The sequence below is a fragment of the Passer domesticus genome, chromosome 2 (assembly GCF_036417665.1).
Source record: "Passer domesticus isolate bPasDom1 chromosome 2, bPasDom1.hap1, whole genome shotgun sequence".
Taxonomy (NCBI): domain Eukaryota; kingdom Metazoa; phylum Chordata; class Aves; order Passeriformes; family Passeridae; genus Passer; species Passer domesticus.
Genome location: NC_087475.1, coordinates 59,682,761 through 59,699,778, shown reverse-complemented (window position 1 = coordinate 59,699,778; position 17,018 = coordinate 59,682,761). Strand labels below are relative to the sequence as shown.

The 17,018-nt window shown below is 36.0% G+C and overlaps 2 long non-coding RNA genes across 2 annotated transcripts in view; one reads left to right on the top strand and one right to left on the bottom strand.

The window, feature by feature from the left end:
* LOC135295461 (uncharacterized) overlaps positions 1-17,018 on the bottom strand; it is a 131,854-nt gene that overhangs the window by 55,902 nt on the left and 58,934 nt on the right. The window lies entirely within an intron of this gene.
* On the top strand, positions 1,857-16,711 carry LOC135295460 (uncharacterized). The gene is made up of 5 exons (XR_010357570.1): positions 1,857-1,946; positions 5,546-5,618; positions 6,096-6,191; positions 14,531-14,668; positions 16,578-16,711. It is a non-coding gene; the product is annotated as an uncharacterized LOC135295460 (long non-coding RNA).

Here is a 17,018-nt window from a genome sequence, read left to right as displayed (position 1 = left end):
AAATATTCTGCCTTAAGTTTGGGGAACACTTTAAAGTGCCTGCAGTTGCAAAGGTCTACATTTGAATCAATCAGTTAAAAACAGTATTAGAGCCACTGGAGAATGGCAAGCACTACAAACTGCTCTAACCAACATATTTCTTATGACCAATTTAGGGTGAAATGAAATATCTGAATTTATTCTGAAGAAACCTATTACTGCACATTAACTGTAGAGGTACTTTGGGCAGCTGGCTGGGGCAGTATATCTATATAATCTATATCTATCTATATAATCTATATCTATATCTTTATAATCTGTATCAGTATCTATAACAATATATCATTGGTACAAAAACAATTGTACCAACACATTTCAGATACATCAATTCTTTTTATGCTTACTCATAGGAATCCCTTCTGTTTAATAGGGGTGTTTGTTTTCCTCTATGCTCTTTTCTTGGAGACAATCAGTCTTTTCTAGAGTGTGGATGTATAAAACTAACACAGGAATTAAAAAAAAAAATTATTATTATTTTTGAAAGGGAAAATCTCTTGTTGACACTGTGAAAATACATTAAGAAATACACATATGTTGCTGGGACATGGTTGATTTTCATTCAATAAGAAGAATTGCCTTGGAAATGTTCTGATTTTTCAACTACATAAGTTACTTTAACAATAGGTACCAGAGATCTGCCTTTACTATGTCTCTGGCTTATATGACCACAGCAATAGTGCTACTGTTATAAGGCTAAAGGTACATTTGTTCAGCTATTGCCTGTATGGGGTGTATGGAAAGAGGAAACATCAGCTCCTTTAAGGTGTCTGGCCAAGCACTTTTCAATGTAAAAGGAGATAAAAATAAAAGGAGGAAGACATAAAAAAGGACATGCAGAGACACAAACCTGACTGGCAAATGAAAAGGGAGGAAGTCAGACCTGGTCTGTCACACTAATTGATGAGGATCTCTGGGAGTGTGAGAGTGCTTCTTCCAGCACAGTTATCTGATCAGAGATCTTGTCAAATGGGAAAATAAGGAAAAAGGGGGAAACACGAAAAAATACACAAACCTGACAGGTGAGCATAATGCAGATAAAGATAAAAACCAAACTTGGTCAGCCACAGTAACCAATGTGCTATCTAGAAGCGGCAGGCAAACTGGGGTTTTACAAGTGACAACAATGCAACCCTGAGGGTCCTGGGTATTGGAGGGGTCAGCAGGACTATACCAGGTGGGGGGGAACTGTGCAGGGGAAGCTGATGAGGGAATAACAAAGAGGTAAAGAGAAAAGGGTATAAAGTGGGCCATTCACATGTAAAATAGTCACCCCAGTTTGACCAGCCAAGTGAGTAGGATGGCCCTTGTCCAGGCAGTTGTGTCAGGGAGGAGGGGCTATGCTGATATTCAGAGGAACCTGTGAGCATGGGGTGCCTGTAGGATGAATGTCTGAGTGCTGTGTGTGTGCAGTGAGCACCCTGCAGTGAGTCAGAGACCCACGAGGCAGGTAAGGGGTGCTAGAATCCTCATAGCAGTGCTGGGCAGGCACAGGGAGCAAGAATGTGCGTGTACTTTCAACCTGGGCAGTGAGGGGTGTGTGCTGCACTAGTGACTGTCTGCCTCTGCCAGCCCAAGAGGAGGAGGGGATGGACGTGTCCCTGTCTGTCTGTGTGCAGTGTGAGTCTTGAATGTGGGGCCAGCTGGGGCAGCACCTTCTCTGTGGCCACACTTTATTTGTGGCCCTCTGTGTGACCAGACATGTCTGTGTCCTACGAGCCACTGTCGTTTGTGTCCATGACTGTGCACAGGTGTCTGTGACAGTCTCTGGGGTGTGTGCTCACCGTTGCTGCTGGTTGTGGACATCACAAAGGGAAAAGGGGGAAATGGCAGCCATATCCATCAGCCAGAGACACTGGGACTTGAGAAAGTGGCTGTTCCTAATATCAATTGACATTGCCACTCTAAAGGTATATACAATTCACTATGGAGAGTTTCCTAAGTTAAAGAAAAAATAAATTCAAAATAAATATAGAAGGTGGAAGGCTTTCATAGTGACTTTTTTTTTTTTTTCTCCTCTTGACAAAACAGTCTTGTAGAATTATATTGCAAATTAAATCCAATAAAAAGTCAGTCTGTAGAATTCCTATGCAGGACTACATGTCCCTATTATATTGTATGGACTAAAAATGAAGGAATTTATAGCTTTGGTCAATTGATAAGCTTGAGTAATTCTTTTATAAATATCCTGGTTATATCTTATTTATTCTATTAATTATTACAGACCAGTCTAGTTAAGGAAACTTTTCTGAACTCACTCACTTCACTGTTATTGTAAATTAGTTGTGGAAAGATGCGGTACAAAACATTTTCAGGATGAATGTGTGAATAATGAAAAACTGAAGTGCTCAATTTATCAGGACTCAATTGACTAAAACAATCTCATCCCCGCTGCAAGTTTTCATGAATCAGCAATGAAGAAAGGTCTTACTTTCATTCAAATTTCAAGGGTAAAAATAGTTTGCAGTAACTCTGATGAAAATGAACAGAAAGTAAATGAAGTTTGTTTGACATATTTTGAAAGTGAAGCTTTGGATGGAGGGGATTCAGTAAAATTCAGGCAAAAGAGATGATGACAGTAATGGTGGAGCTGCACGGTGAATAAGAGAAATATGTACATATATAGTGCTCTAACGTAATAACCCTAAAATACTTATGTCCTGAAAATACTAATGTACATCCAATTTACACCCTAAGAGCAATCAGTCAATTTTCAGATGTTGTATGAACGTACATGCTATGAAGAAATAAAAGCTGCATTGCAATCCTTGTGGACTGTGTGTATCCAGCAGCTGGATGGCTTTATCCAGCCTAGACACCCTAGTTAGCTGAACACTCCAGTTAGCTATTGATAAAACCTGCTGTACTTGCCCTATGATTAATTAGTGCTTTAGCCTTCCAGCACACTGCAGACGAGTACATTCATTCTTTTCTTTGATCAAATGCAAACACTGATGAAAAGTAATATCTGACACAAAATCAAAGGCTGCTTCCACTTACTAGTGGACTAGAAAAGGAGGAAGAAAAGAATAAAGTTGCATATTTAAGACAGAATAGGGTGGCAAAAACATTGAGAAACACTGTCAGGGCAGAACTCACCACTGCAGTGACAACCAGCAGCAACATCCCTGCCAAATCCAATGTAGCATTCTGTGTACAAACAAGCATAAGGATCTTTTGTCAGAAGTACAGTGAGTCAGTGTGAGCCAGGCAAACTCGTGTTGTGTACTAGCAGGAACAAGTTTGTAGGGCCTGAAAGTACTTTAGTGTGTTGGTATGAGGATAAAAAGATATGTCATGTGCTTATAAATACTCTTCCTCTTGAGTTTCCTTTCTCAGAATATATTTTTTTTTCAAATGCCATCTCCTCTGCGCATTCTGACATTAGATTTTACACTTTTTAAAGAGGAAGATATTGCTTAATTGTCTACTTAACAGTAAGCACGTCCCCATTGTTGAGTGACTTATGTGAGATGTTTTTACTGGAAACATTGCTTGTTTTGTCTCCTATCTAAACTCTTCTCAACTCTTCAGATTGCTTTGACTACAGAGTTTTCTGGACCAAGACTTTTTCCATTGAATTGCTAAAGTTTATTTGCCTCACATGTGTACCTTTTGATCTCCCCTCTTCCATTTTTCACATATATCATCTCTAGGGTTTCTGGTGCTGTTTTGTTCACTGACATTTTCTGATTCTTTTTTACATAGTAAATACAGCTATTTCCTGTACCCTGATACAGTAGTACAGATTACAGCTACAACTGTACTGTGGTGAGGGAATGGGAGAGGAACTGAAGTTGCCATCTGTTGGCTTGTAGCTGTGCCCTTCAGCCACTTCCTGGAAGACTCACATTTTAATTCTTGCTGCCAGTAAAGTAAAATTTGTATAATTGCTTCAGGTGATTCCTAACAGCAGAAACATCCTTTGGAAAGGTGCATGTGCCTGATGCAGCATGGGGAAAAGATGTTTTCTTTAACTTACTTAACACTTACAGTGAGTGTTACTTCCATGGCTGGCAACCTAATAAAAACCCCTAGGCATATTTCATCTTACTTTATTGCTAATGTCTACAATATTTAATTCTACTAGCTCTTTCATTAATGAATAGATATAAATAAGCAGCTCTGAGATGGATTTTGAAGTAGTAGATGAAACAAGCAGAGTTGAGGTCTGGATTTTTAAAATCTAGTTTAGGTCAGATGAATTGCTCCCCAGGAGTGCTCACTTCAAGGTCTATAAAAAAGGTGGGGGACACCAAGTGATCTGCTCAAAGGTAGATGCTTTAAACTGTAGGCACCTAACAAGTGTCCAATCTAACATGAGTGGCTGGTGTTTATAAGATTTAGTGGGAATATAGTCAATAATACCACAGAATCCTGCAGAGGTGCACTGCTGACTCGTGCTTAAGATGTTGTCCTCTGGAATTCTCCGCTACCCTTCTGCTTTCTATTCAGTCAGTTCTTAATTTTGCAGTACTATGGAATTATTTCAGTTCAGCCGTGGGGTTTACATTGCTCTTGCTTGACCTTCATAAATGTTTTCAATCTGTTCCTCCAGCTTGTTGAAGTTACAGCAAATGGTATCCATCGTTCTATCATATTACCTCTTCCCCAGTTTGATGTAATCCGTGAGATGTGGTTCCATTATGTTCCATCATCTAGAACACCGATGAGACCTTGCATCAACTCCCAAGAAAAATTCTTTCAGCTGGTTGCCAGATTAATCCATTGAAAATTATCCTCTGAGTTTTCAACTATATACAGTTTTTCACCCACTATATCCCATTAGACCCAAAACTGGGTCAATGAGATCTGAAGGACCTGAATACTCTAATGCACCTTCTCAGTCAGGAAAGGATAGGCTTGCCTAAGGGTTCCCCCTACACCTAGAAAACAAACTCCAGTGAAGTATTTACAGACTAAGAGGAAGAGGTTGTGGCATTGAAGATACTGAGAATAAGGTAGTTCCAAATGTTATTCTGATCAGCAGCCAGGAATAGTAATGAAAGACTTCTTACAATGCTAAGAAATGCCAGAGTCACTTAGCAGTATGTTAAATAAAAAATGGCTTAAAGCCCAAAACAAAAGATGACTGAAATTAAACACAAAGAATTGAACCTTTATTTTGAAAAGTATTAGTTTGCTGGGACAGAGTGACAAATTCTAATGAATGTCCTTAATGATTTTACAGTGGGACAAATCATCTGTGAAAGGAAGGTGGTTATAAAAGACACTTACTGTGCAATATGAACGCTAAATGAAATCAGACATCCCTGTAATCAACATCAATAAAAGTACCATAACTAATTTTACTGCTTCAAAGAACACCATAATAAAATGTACAAAAAGAAACCCATGGCCTAAAAATATTGCTCACACATACAAAGATGTGTGTGTACATATTCATATATACATTTTCAGTGTTGAGTAAAATGCTTACAAAGGTAAAAAGAAGTTATTTACAAACATAGTCTTATCTTATTAATAGTTATTCCTTTTGACTTTGAAGGGGAAAAGAAAAAGCATCCTTGTGTAAATATGGAATAATTTTCAGTGGATTTGGGATGATTTCCAGAAGTTAGGTAAATTTTATTCTTCATTCAAAAATAATCCAAAAATTTCTCTTTGGATTGCATAGTCCAATATCCCATAAACGGTTTTTACAGATTTATGAGATCCACCTCATAGAGATACTATATTAATAATATATAGTTAATAATGACATAAAAAAGGAAATAGAGCAAGAACTGACTTTTTTTTTTTTTGCTCTGACTTTGAGCAAAGGATTTGAGGAAGTCATGCAGTGGGATTTCTAGGACTTAACCTTGATGCAAACTGGGGAAACAGTATATGTTACGTCACTGCTGGCGGTGTGGGGAAGGAAATCTCTTTGTGGAGAAGGGCTTCCTTCTGGTCAAGTAAACATGGAGCTGATTCCTAGCTGGGGGAGAGCTTGGGTGACACTGGGAACCATAGGGAAAATTCCAGAAATTTGTTCTTCTCTTAACCCATGATCTTTACCTTCTGTGTCTTTGTTTCTCTTCTCCATCTTGATGCAGGAAGAAGGGGGAGAGGAAGAGGAGTGACAAGTGACAATGTGGTTTGGAGAGCATAAATTACTGACCACCTTTTCTTAACCACAATAAGTACCTTAGGTAAACTCAGTAGAGAAATTTCTGATTTTGAATATGGTTCAACATTTAGGCACTGCTTTGGATAAAACCCAGTACTTGGGGGACAATTGTGCTTTGATTTTATCCAAAAGATGAAGATATTATAATTTCTGTTAGAGTGAAAAAAAATAGTTTGTGATTTTTCAAAAGTACTACTTTTTCTCTTATGCAATCCGAAGTCTGAATGAAAAGGTTCCTTTGTTTTATTCTTTCCACACAAAATGGTGAAAAGTAGTTTATGCACTTTCTCATTACAGTAATAAATATATTCTTACAAATTTAATATTGAGGCAATTTAAAATTTTTGGATGTTATCTTGAATCCCCAGATTTTTGAATTCAAAAAGCACAGATTACTTTCTGATTTAAGAAGGTAGCATTTTATGAAGTCATGAAACAGTTAAGTGCTCATTTCTCTAGAAAATTCCAGAATTACTTCACATCACTGCAGTGACAAGACTTGAGAGCCACAAAGCTGGCTGGTATTTGTCTGGGTGTGAATGTGTACATAACCCACACTGGATGCTTCTGCATGAGCATGAGAGCTGATCAGAATTGTTACTGCAAGCATTTTGCTGTGAGGAAAACAAAATAAGAGTGGTCTTTGATAAGGAAAAAAGGATAAATAATGTTTTGGCTTGACTTCTGATGGACTAAAGGTAAAAAATTGCTATAGTTTACTACAAACAAGTTAGCACAAGTTAAGCTGTTTGCATCAACTAGGAAAGACGATAAGTAGCTCCAACTTGAGCTATAGTGGCTATTAGGTACATCCCTGAAGAGAAGCATGATAGACATATCCTTTAATCCACTCTGTGGCTCAGAATATAGGCCTCAGTATAGTTGTAGCATTAAAATGGTGTCTTTAACATTAAAATTAAACCTCTGTTGAGAAAGAGGTGAATTTTTTCATCTTGTTTCTTCGGTTACATTTTTTTTCTCCCCATAATCCCTTAATAGCATTTGTTGCTAGTTGAACAAATATAGAAAATACTGTTCAAACAGTGACTCCTTAGTGTTTTCATATTTTTTGCTCTCGGAAACTTGTACCTTCTGAACCATTTCAGCATCCATCAGATTCACAGAATAGTGCAGAACAGGCTTTCTGAGGGAGGCATCCTGCCGTTGGCAACTCTCCAGGCTTCTTCAATGAAATACTAATTTCAAATAAATTTAATTACCCCTTTCAGAGTTTTGGCTTTTGCTTAATTTGTATAAATAATTTGGGCATCTAATTAGCTCTCACTTTGTATCACATAAAATAATTGGGACTGCTTTGTCAGGCAAAATCTTCCTTTCAAAATGAATTACTCAAATGCAAGTCCTTGCTCTTAGTTCAGGAATTGCCTCACTTCCAGCTTCATAATCTCTTTTTCTAAAGCTGTCTCATGTTGATCAGTATGGATGCCTCCTCCTCTACTGCTGGATACAGACACCATTGATTTACTAATATTTTAACAATATTGCAATCCAGCTTCAGCTTCCCAAGGTTTTCACTTCACCACTGCAGCATCTCTGTACCTCTCAATCTATAATGAGCTTTTTCTGGAAGCTGTATGTTCCACAAAATAGAAAAGGGGAAAAGTGAGAGGAAGCATATATGATAGGTTCCTTTGAAATTTGAATATTATATTAATTGAAGAGTAGATACAAATAAATGGACAGTTGTTTCTGCCTATGCAACTCAGCTTCTTCAATCAAAGATGCTTTTAGAAATACAGGTAAAGAGCATGTGGACTCATTCTAGGAAGATCTAAGAATTCAGAGCTTATGCAGAATCTGAGAAACTTGAGCAGTGGCCTTGGGTGGCCCTGCAGAGGTTGAGCATATAGATCTCAAGCTGTTGCAAAGAGCCTTCCTGGAGACTTGTCAGGGAACTTAGAAACTTATTATGTCTAGGAAAATCACTGAGGTGGCAGACACTTTTATTGGAACAAAGACTTGTTTGAAAATGTGTCTGTGGAGAGAAAATGCTACTTCTTTTTTTTTTTTTTTTTTTTAATTCAGTTTAGGCATAATTCAGTTGGCATCAGTGTTTAGTTCTCTTTGAGATTCCATATTTAAGAACTCACAAGGCGTCCAGGATACCCAGCCTCTTAGAACAACAGCAGGGGCCCTAGGTAGAATGCCCCAGAACATCTGAAATTAACCAAGAAACCTTGGGTATGCTCAAGTTTCTTAGCTGCCTTTAGGCAACTGAAACAAGACCTGGCGATTTCTCTGCTTAAAATAAGTTAGTGATTTTAGTTTACTGTCTAGTGAGACCTCACTTTCTGGACCTTGAAAGCTGGGGTTTTTTTCTCCCTTCTGGGAATCCTATAAGGAGAAACTGTAGGCAGACCTACCTCCAGGCTCACATCAGCCCTGAGTCTTTTTACTGTGAAAGACAAAAAGAAAAGAAAATGTTTTCTCTATCATGGTTTTGAGTTTCTTTTCCCCAAGGGCATTTTTTAGGAGAATAAGTAGTATTGTTTCCAAAATGGTAGTGGATATTTATTTCTATCAAGAGAAACCGAAAGTGGGATTCTTGCAAATAAATGGAAGAGATCCAGACACCATTGCTTGACGGTATTCTTTAGGACTGGTGTTCAAGTACTTTATATTTTGCTGTCATTAAACTAAAACACAGAAATAAAATAGCATTCCAAAAGTAGAATTATTAGGAGGAAAGCTTTGTAATTACCACCTCCTCATTGGATGAGTTTCTTATATCTGTTTAACACCTGATGGTTTATTGGTTACTGTAAAGAAATTAAACTTAATGGTGACTTATTCTTTCAGAACCCACAGCTTCACTGTCAAACTGCCTTCATGTCAAAGGCCCTGCCTTAATGGAATGATTCTTTATATAGCAGTAAACAAATTACAAAGCTAACATGGTAGCAGTGAAAAATATTAACATACTGGAAGCAGGTACAAACTGCATTTGTCATACAACCATGAAGGAGTCATGGTATTTAGAAATACAAAAAAGATGGTTGCTATTGCCAGACCTTTGAGTATCATTTGCTGGCAGAAGACAGGCATAAAGAACAATAAAAATTTAGTAGGGCTAGTATGTGAATGTGCAGTAACTTATCATCTGGTATCATCCTGTGGAAAAAAAAAATCTAAATGAGAATATAGGAAGACAGCACAAGGACTACACCAGAATCAAGTGTATTTCTGACAGTGGTGAGAACCAGATACTGCTCTGTGAGTTATAAAATGCCTTTGGTTGGCAATTAAGCAATAAAATACACACGGTAAAAATCTTGATAATCCCAGACCATTATCAGCCATCTTATATATCAGAACCAAAGTTAATATCTCCTAGATTTCTTTTATCCTAGCCCATGGAAACATATATACTCTCAGAGTATGAGAATTTAGATTAATGCCAGCATTCATTCAGTTCCTACAGCCCTTTAAAGATATTTGCCTTTTGCTGTGTGAGATACTGAAATACTTTTACAGGTTATATTCTATACATCTTCACCCAGTCTCACCCCACTGAAATCTGTCCTTATTAGAATTCTCATATCTTCTCAATATTGATAATATTATAGTTCATCACAGGGCTTTGTACAGATCAGATTCCCCTGTATATTTTCCATTGTGCTCCCAGAATGAATACATTTTTTTATTCTTTTCCTATGTAATATTCTAAAGGAGGCTTTGAGGTTACTACAGATCTCCTGGTCCTGTGATACATGAGACTATCAAGTTTGTAGTCATTCTTAGAGACGATTACTTCATATACTTTATATGTCACCAAAGAACCATCTCTTCATGTGCAATGTTTTGCAATGTCCAATGTCCTTACTCCTGAAATACCTATTCTTCTTATCTGACTTTGTTCTGGCAGACCTTTCTTTTCTTTCCCATATATATTCTTCCTTCCCAGCTTTCATGTAGTGGTCTTGGAGAATTCCTGCTACAAAATTTATAAGATAGCTAACTCCACGAGTGATGAGATGTTGAATTATTTTTTTTAACTCAACTCGATTTTGTGAATGCACAACATTAAATACCCTCTAACTTTAACTTCATGTGAAATAACCAGTATAACAGTAAAATGTATAGGTACTCAATGGGAGGATTCAGACAAAAAAAGTTAAGCTTAATACAGAATTAAATCTTTGGAGGTCTTTGTGAGTCATGCTGTCTTTTAAAAAAAGTGAAAAAAGTTGAGAGATACTGAGGTATTTTTTTCATCTACAAGATCTCTTTTGTTTGTGTAATTATATGGATATGGTGAAATTTTTCTAAGCTATTTATGAAAATTTTCAGTCCTTTTAAAAGAATAAGATTATATTTAAGTTTTCATCTTTGCAGATCTTGATCAAAACATAAAAAGAAACGCATTACAAAATAAAGATCATGGACTCTTTTGGTGTCTGTAATCTAAAGCTCTTGGTATTTTTATGTCAACCTTCAAAATTTATGTGTAGGACAAATATGGAAAGCATAGATGACATTCAAAATGTTTCAAAGTAATGTTCACTGTAGTAAATGAATGATTTCCACTGTCTTTAATGTTTTAATATTAAATGTTCAATGCAAAATCCTCAGTATATGGTCTCTCAAACTACATGAATTTCAGAATTCATAGCTGTCTCAGAAAAATTAAAAAAAAAGAAAACCCACATCCTCTCAAGTGTCACTTCCTTGCAAAATAACATTGACACCTCAGGGATGATCTTTTTTTTTTCATCTGGAGTAAAATGTGTTGATCATGTTAGAAGAAGATGCTGCAGAAGCAAAATGTATAATTCTCATTAAAAACCTAATACTTTCCTTTTAAGAATTGTATAAAGACAACATGACTGATAGGGCACTGCTAAGGCATTGCAAAGTGTCATGCATATTTTGGGAACCATTGTCTGCTTTACAAGATATTATATATTTCCCACTTACTTTCAAGAATTCTTCTTTAATTAAATTGTAAACTCCCCAGTATTTCACTGTTAAGAGCTAACCCAGTCAAAGTAAAATGTCTTTATAAAGCTGAATTCTCTGTAAAGAATACAAAGCTACAGCACTTTTTCCTGTTTGGTTTGATTATGACTAGATAATTAAATTGAGATATTGCACATAGGACACATTATTTATTTCTTGCAGAAAAATTTAATTTCATGCATGAGAAGTTGTTTCTTCCCTTTTTTGTCCACTTCTACAAGTCTCAATAAAGCAGTAATTTTTTTGTGGGGAGATTTTTTTTATGACAGCTATTACTAAGGTCCCATACAGGTGGTTATTTTTATAGATAAGATATGCATCGCAGATTATCTGTTGGAGTTAACCTGCTTGTCTTACAACACTTAATCCAAAACAACCCTCTGTTTATGGAGGAAACGAAACACTGGAACAAAGTTCTCCAGTGGATTAAATGCTGTTTGTAGGAGGTTGTTCAAATTTGTGTCCACTTAAACTGGAAATTTTCATTTCAGTCCATGATCTTATGACAAATTGATTGAACTACAATATACAACAAAAAATAACATGCAGGAAACTACCCTACTGTTCATGTGAGACAGTCAGTAGACTCTGAAAAGGACAGGGTGCCCTTCATCTTCTTATTTGCAATATATTAGCTGATTGAAACTAACACTAGTTTGAAGTCTGTAAAGATTATAGGAATAGGATTACAATGAGAAGGTTGTTAAGTTTGTTTTGTTGGATTTAAATAAGTATAAAATCCAGTTTTGCAAGAAACAGGTGAAATGAAAAATGGGTTAAATTTCTCTTGTGCTTTTACAAATGTATATTTTATGTCTATCTCCTATTTTTTTTTCTCAATGGGTAGCATTCACTGAAATTTGCTAAGGAATGATCTAGACACACAGTGTAAAACAGGAAGTGATGAATGGCAATATTATGTCTGGAGATAATAAACATAAAATTTATCTCATTTAGCTTTAACCATGTAGTTGTTCAACATCACAATCAAGCTAGCCCAGATATTTAATGAAGACTAGGGAAACCATTACAGGGATTGTTATCTCATCTCAGTGCCTCAGGATGTATGAATTTTTTTCATCAATTACAGAGGGGTACAGGACAGCTTTCTCAGATTCAGTGCACAGCTTTTGGGAAATAAAGTTAAATGCAATAAATCCTTTGAGGCAACTAATGATATATTTGTGTGAGAAATAAACCAATATTTTGTGTGGAAGTACAGAAAAACTGTAATTTGCTTTGTAAACTTTGCAATTTCTGCATGTGGATCTGCCCTCGTGTTGCACAGACAACTGTAGAGAAGCCCATTTCAGCAATTTAATTTAATTAGTACCTTAAGTTCAAGATGCTAATTGGAATCAGATGAATTTTATCCCACACAATCTGAATTTCTTTTACAATGAGGTAAGAAAGGATGGATTGAAGTGGAATAGGGTAGATAGAAGAAAGATCACTGTGGAACAAAAAGCAGTGTGAAAATCCCTCTATGGTCAAAAAATATGCCCAAAGTACATTGGTGCATACAGAAAAAAACAAAAGCTATTTTTCTCCTTCTCCACATATCCACCTGTCCCCATGTTCCCCTACAACTGAAAAAGAAACAATCAGCCAAACTACAACTGTTTTTTTTTTGAATAAGACTTGGGAGAGAAACACAACATTTAAAAACTTTCAGGAGCAGAGAACTGCTACATTACTTGTACTTCCACACTTGTGAAGCATTATGCAGAGTTTCTGCATAGTTCTCCTGGGGGAGCTGAAGAGTTCAAACCCTCTGTATATTAAATGGAAGAGTTAGTTTGAATCATTTGATGTATCTGTAAGAAATAAATTTCCTTGCTGTGCTTTTACGTTTGATGTGCAATGAAAGTGGTGAGAAGAGAACACAATCTATTGAAGAACTATGATATGAGCAAGGAAATTTTACATTAATTTTTCATTAAAATATGCACAAAGCAGAAAAAAAGTTAGGAAAAAAATATCAAGGAGATATGATAATAAACCATGAATAGAATAAATAGGAAACTCAGTTTGAAGGAAGTAAATCTTAAGGTATAGGACACAGTAGTGGCAGAGGAATGACAGCAAGAGACATTATTCTGACATGTACGTATCCACACAGCTTAGGAAATATTGTGAAGAAAATCCTTTCTGTAAAACGCTTTCAAAATGCCCATCATGACAATGACAACTGAAAGACAGAGGACTGTTCAACAAAGAGTGATAAAGTACACTGAAGAATGAGGACAGAAGAGGACACAGAGAAATAAGAAATCTTGGGAAAGAATAGGGAAGTAAATGGACAGACATGTATACAGCTTTAAGAAAACATGAATGTAATTATGGGAATGATCTCTGCACTATACAGCTATCTTTTATCTCACTCAGAAGTTTTGTGGTTATAAATTAATATCAGCTGTGTTTCAAAGTGATAAGTATCACCCAAGAACTAGAACTGGCATAAATGACCTTCAGTCCCTTTGGGTTAGATTATTCAAATTTACCTGCTGTCAATTAGGACATAGTGAACATTGTGTTGGGTGCAGGTGGTTACATTCTGGGACAGGTTGCCCAGCCATCTGGTTTAAGTGTTCATCCTTGGAGGTGTTGAAAACCTGACTGGGCAAAGCTCTGAGAAACTGCTCGTGTTGACCCTGCTTGAGCAGGGAAGTTGAACTATAGAATTTCCAGAGGTCCAAGAAAACCATAACCATTCTGTAATCCTCACAACTTTCCACCATATAAATGTGTGAAAGAAACTGAAACTGCTAAAACCTGCCTTAGGCTATTCATTCTTTTTCCCTGTGATTTATTGTGGAGCTTGGTATTATAATTAAGAACAGGTAGGCAGCAAATCATAGCTGTGCTTTGTTCTGTAGATTTTTTTTTTCAAAATAAATAAAAAATGTAGCTGGTATTGCAGCTGTCACAAATTATACTACATTTATGCAAGATGATGATTGTCTGTTGAAAACATGGTAAGACATTGTTTTCAATCATTTTTCTCAGTTCATAAATATAAGGATATTATTCTTATCACATGAATATATAGTTATTGTTTCCTTCTGAGATGATATGTCAGATCATAGTTTTTACTGCTCACAAGGTATTCATTTTTCTTCTTTGTTTTAGTAGTTTTTGATTTGGACCTTAATTTTGAAAGGAAACCCACTGATATGTATGTGTATATGAAGGAAATATTTCTTATTTATCATTTTGGTCTGGTATTTAATTTCATATTGATTTCATTCATCTGATTCTTAGCTTTATTCTTTTCTCCTTCTTTTTATTTGAAAGAAAAAGTTGTGTATAAGGGTATAGATCATTTATTTTCCTAAATATGTGTCCTGTGTTTCTCAAGTCACCTTTTTTTTTTTTAAGATGCAGGAAAATACAATTCTTGGGAAGGTGATCTCATCAACAAAGATTACTTTATTTCAAATGAACTTGCAACTACGTTTGATTAAGCAGCAGGTGGTGGAACATTTTTTGAAATGGACCATTTGTTGTATTAATAAGGTAAACAGAGGTATCTATTCATTATGTGCAAAGTAATGCCAGTTCACAGACACTGTTCAAATCCTGTCAGTCCCTGATTTGGAATGAAACCTGCATATGCAATATGGCTCAAAATATAAAGAGAGAAAAATTGTGTTACTTGGACCATTTTGCTTTTGCTAAGCAAACACTGGGAGAAGAGTTTTCATTCTTTGCCTTTTCCAATAATTATTCTATTTATCTTTAATGTGTTTTTTGCACAGTCATGAATGGAAAATCCTCACCTCCTCCAAAGAACTGGAAAAAACAGTAGAAGAGCAGTGTGAATTAGGCCAGTGCTATATGATAGAGCGGAGATGGAGCTGTGTTTTTAGCTAGGGTAGCCAGGCAGATATTTAGCATAGTTGCACAGATACCAGCTCCCTGCTGTACTGAAGAGTGTGAGCAGCCAAACAGAGCATGAGGTTTGCACAACAGAGTTACTGCAGCTCTGTTTTTGTAACCATGATGTCCTGAATTTTCTGTCTTATTATCTTTTGCCTTAAATTATGTTATTTTTGATCATGCAGGCTAGTTTCACTTGATAAAGATTGCTGGTAAAATGTGAATTTCAATCTCCTTCTTAACACACTAAGTAGTTGTTTGTAGACATTGACAAAAATGCTTGGGGAAAAAAAGGTTAGTTTTCACAAAGTAATTTAGTTCTCATCAGATCCTGGCAATTTGTCTTTAGAAAAGTCGTGGGTTGGTCACAACAGAGTACGGACATATACAAACAGGAACTGGCATGATTTATGATAACCTAACCTCTAAATCTTCTCTAATTGCACATTTTTTAAGATTTATGTAGAAGTCCATAGAATCATATCAAGAGACACAGTTTTATTTGTGGATCAAAATAGATAGGAATGCCATGTGCTTTCTTGCCTAGTACTCCACTGTGTTTGCCAGTACACCTTCCCAGAATAATCTTTGACCATAACTAACCTTTTTCTAGTCTCCCCAGTTTTTTAAGGCATACATTTTAGTACTGTGCTATATCATAGGAAACAGAGAGTAAAAGAGAAGTAAAGAAAGCCCAAGAAATGTCTGAAATTTTGAGGGAGCTTAAGACAATTTTTTTGGAAAATGTTTAATATCTTCACGTGATACAACCCAGAAGTGCAAAAAACCCACATCCCACTAACCACTGTTGGAACTTTTGAGCCTGTGTAATGCAGATAGATTACATATTTTGTGAAGTTAATGAAAACTTTTGAAAATATCATAATAGTTGTATGCTAAATTAAGACAAAAATGGTACTTATTTCAAATAATTAATTAGAGAAAAGGAATTCACCAAGAAAAAAATAAAAAACAAACCAAGGGAAGATATCACTGTTCCTAACCAGCAGAAACAAATTTGTAATTAAATAAAATGATTCATTCAGCTGAAGAAGTTTCCTGAAGAAACTTTTATTATCCTTCCTTCCTCTATACCGTGAATATTTGGGTTTTTTTCAGTTCTAAAGACAATTAAAATTCAAGTCATTGCTTCTGTATGGTATGTACTTTGTGAAGTTTTTTAATGTAACCCATTAAAATTGAGGAAATCCAGTCCTCTCAGAATTATGACCTTCAATCAAACTTATTTATTCAGCATCTGCATATTATGTACAAATTTTGATGCAAATTGTGCACAGATGAGATCTGTTACTTTCAAACTTTTACCCGTGCTAGTGAGTATTCTGGTAACTTTGATAGATATCCAAGCTATTTTTAAAAACCAGTAACTAAATTCTTCTGGTCTTCTTCACTCCTCAAGTATCCCTCCCTTGTTTACAATAAAAGGTAGATGTTTGGCCAGAATGGTGTAAGTGGCATAGATCATACAAAGTGATTGCAGAAGGAATGAAAAAATGTTGTAATAATGAGGTTCTTTTATCCACAGCAGGTGAAGGATGGGACACATTAGTTCAAAGCAAACAAAGGAGGAGAGAAATTAGTAGCAAGCTAAGTTCATTTTCCCCCAGTTCAAAGCTGAAAAGTCTGAGAAAACAAGTGATTCTGGGCTGACAGATGACCACAGCATCTCCTGGTGGTTGATGACCATCTGGATATGAAGACACAAGTTATGAAGTTATCCTCAAGCTCTCTACTACATATGTATCTATATATCTATATCTTTATACTGTTTTCAAGAAGCCAAAATAAATCATTATATGGAAACTAAATAATGTATTTCCAGGGTCTTACATAAGTCAAGGTATGTCTAGGCTGCTTCCTAAACTAGGAAGGGAGCCAGGGAGTAAGTGTAAGCACTTGATTCCTAGTCATCCATCATGCTTAACTATCATTTCACTTCCTCAAACTGCTCAAGTAGTGTCATTCT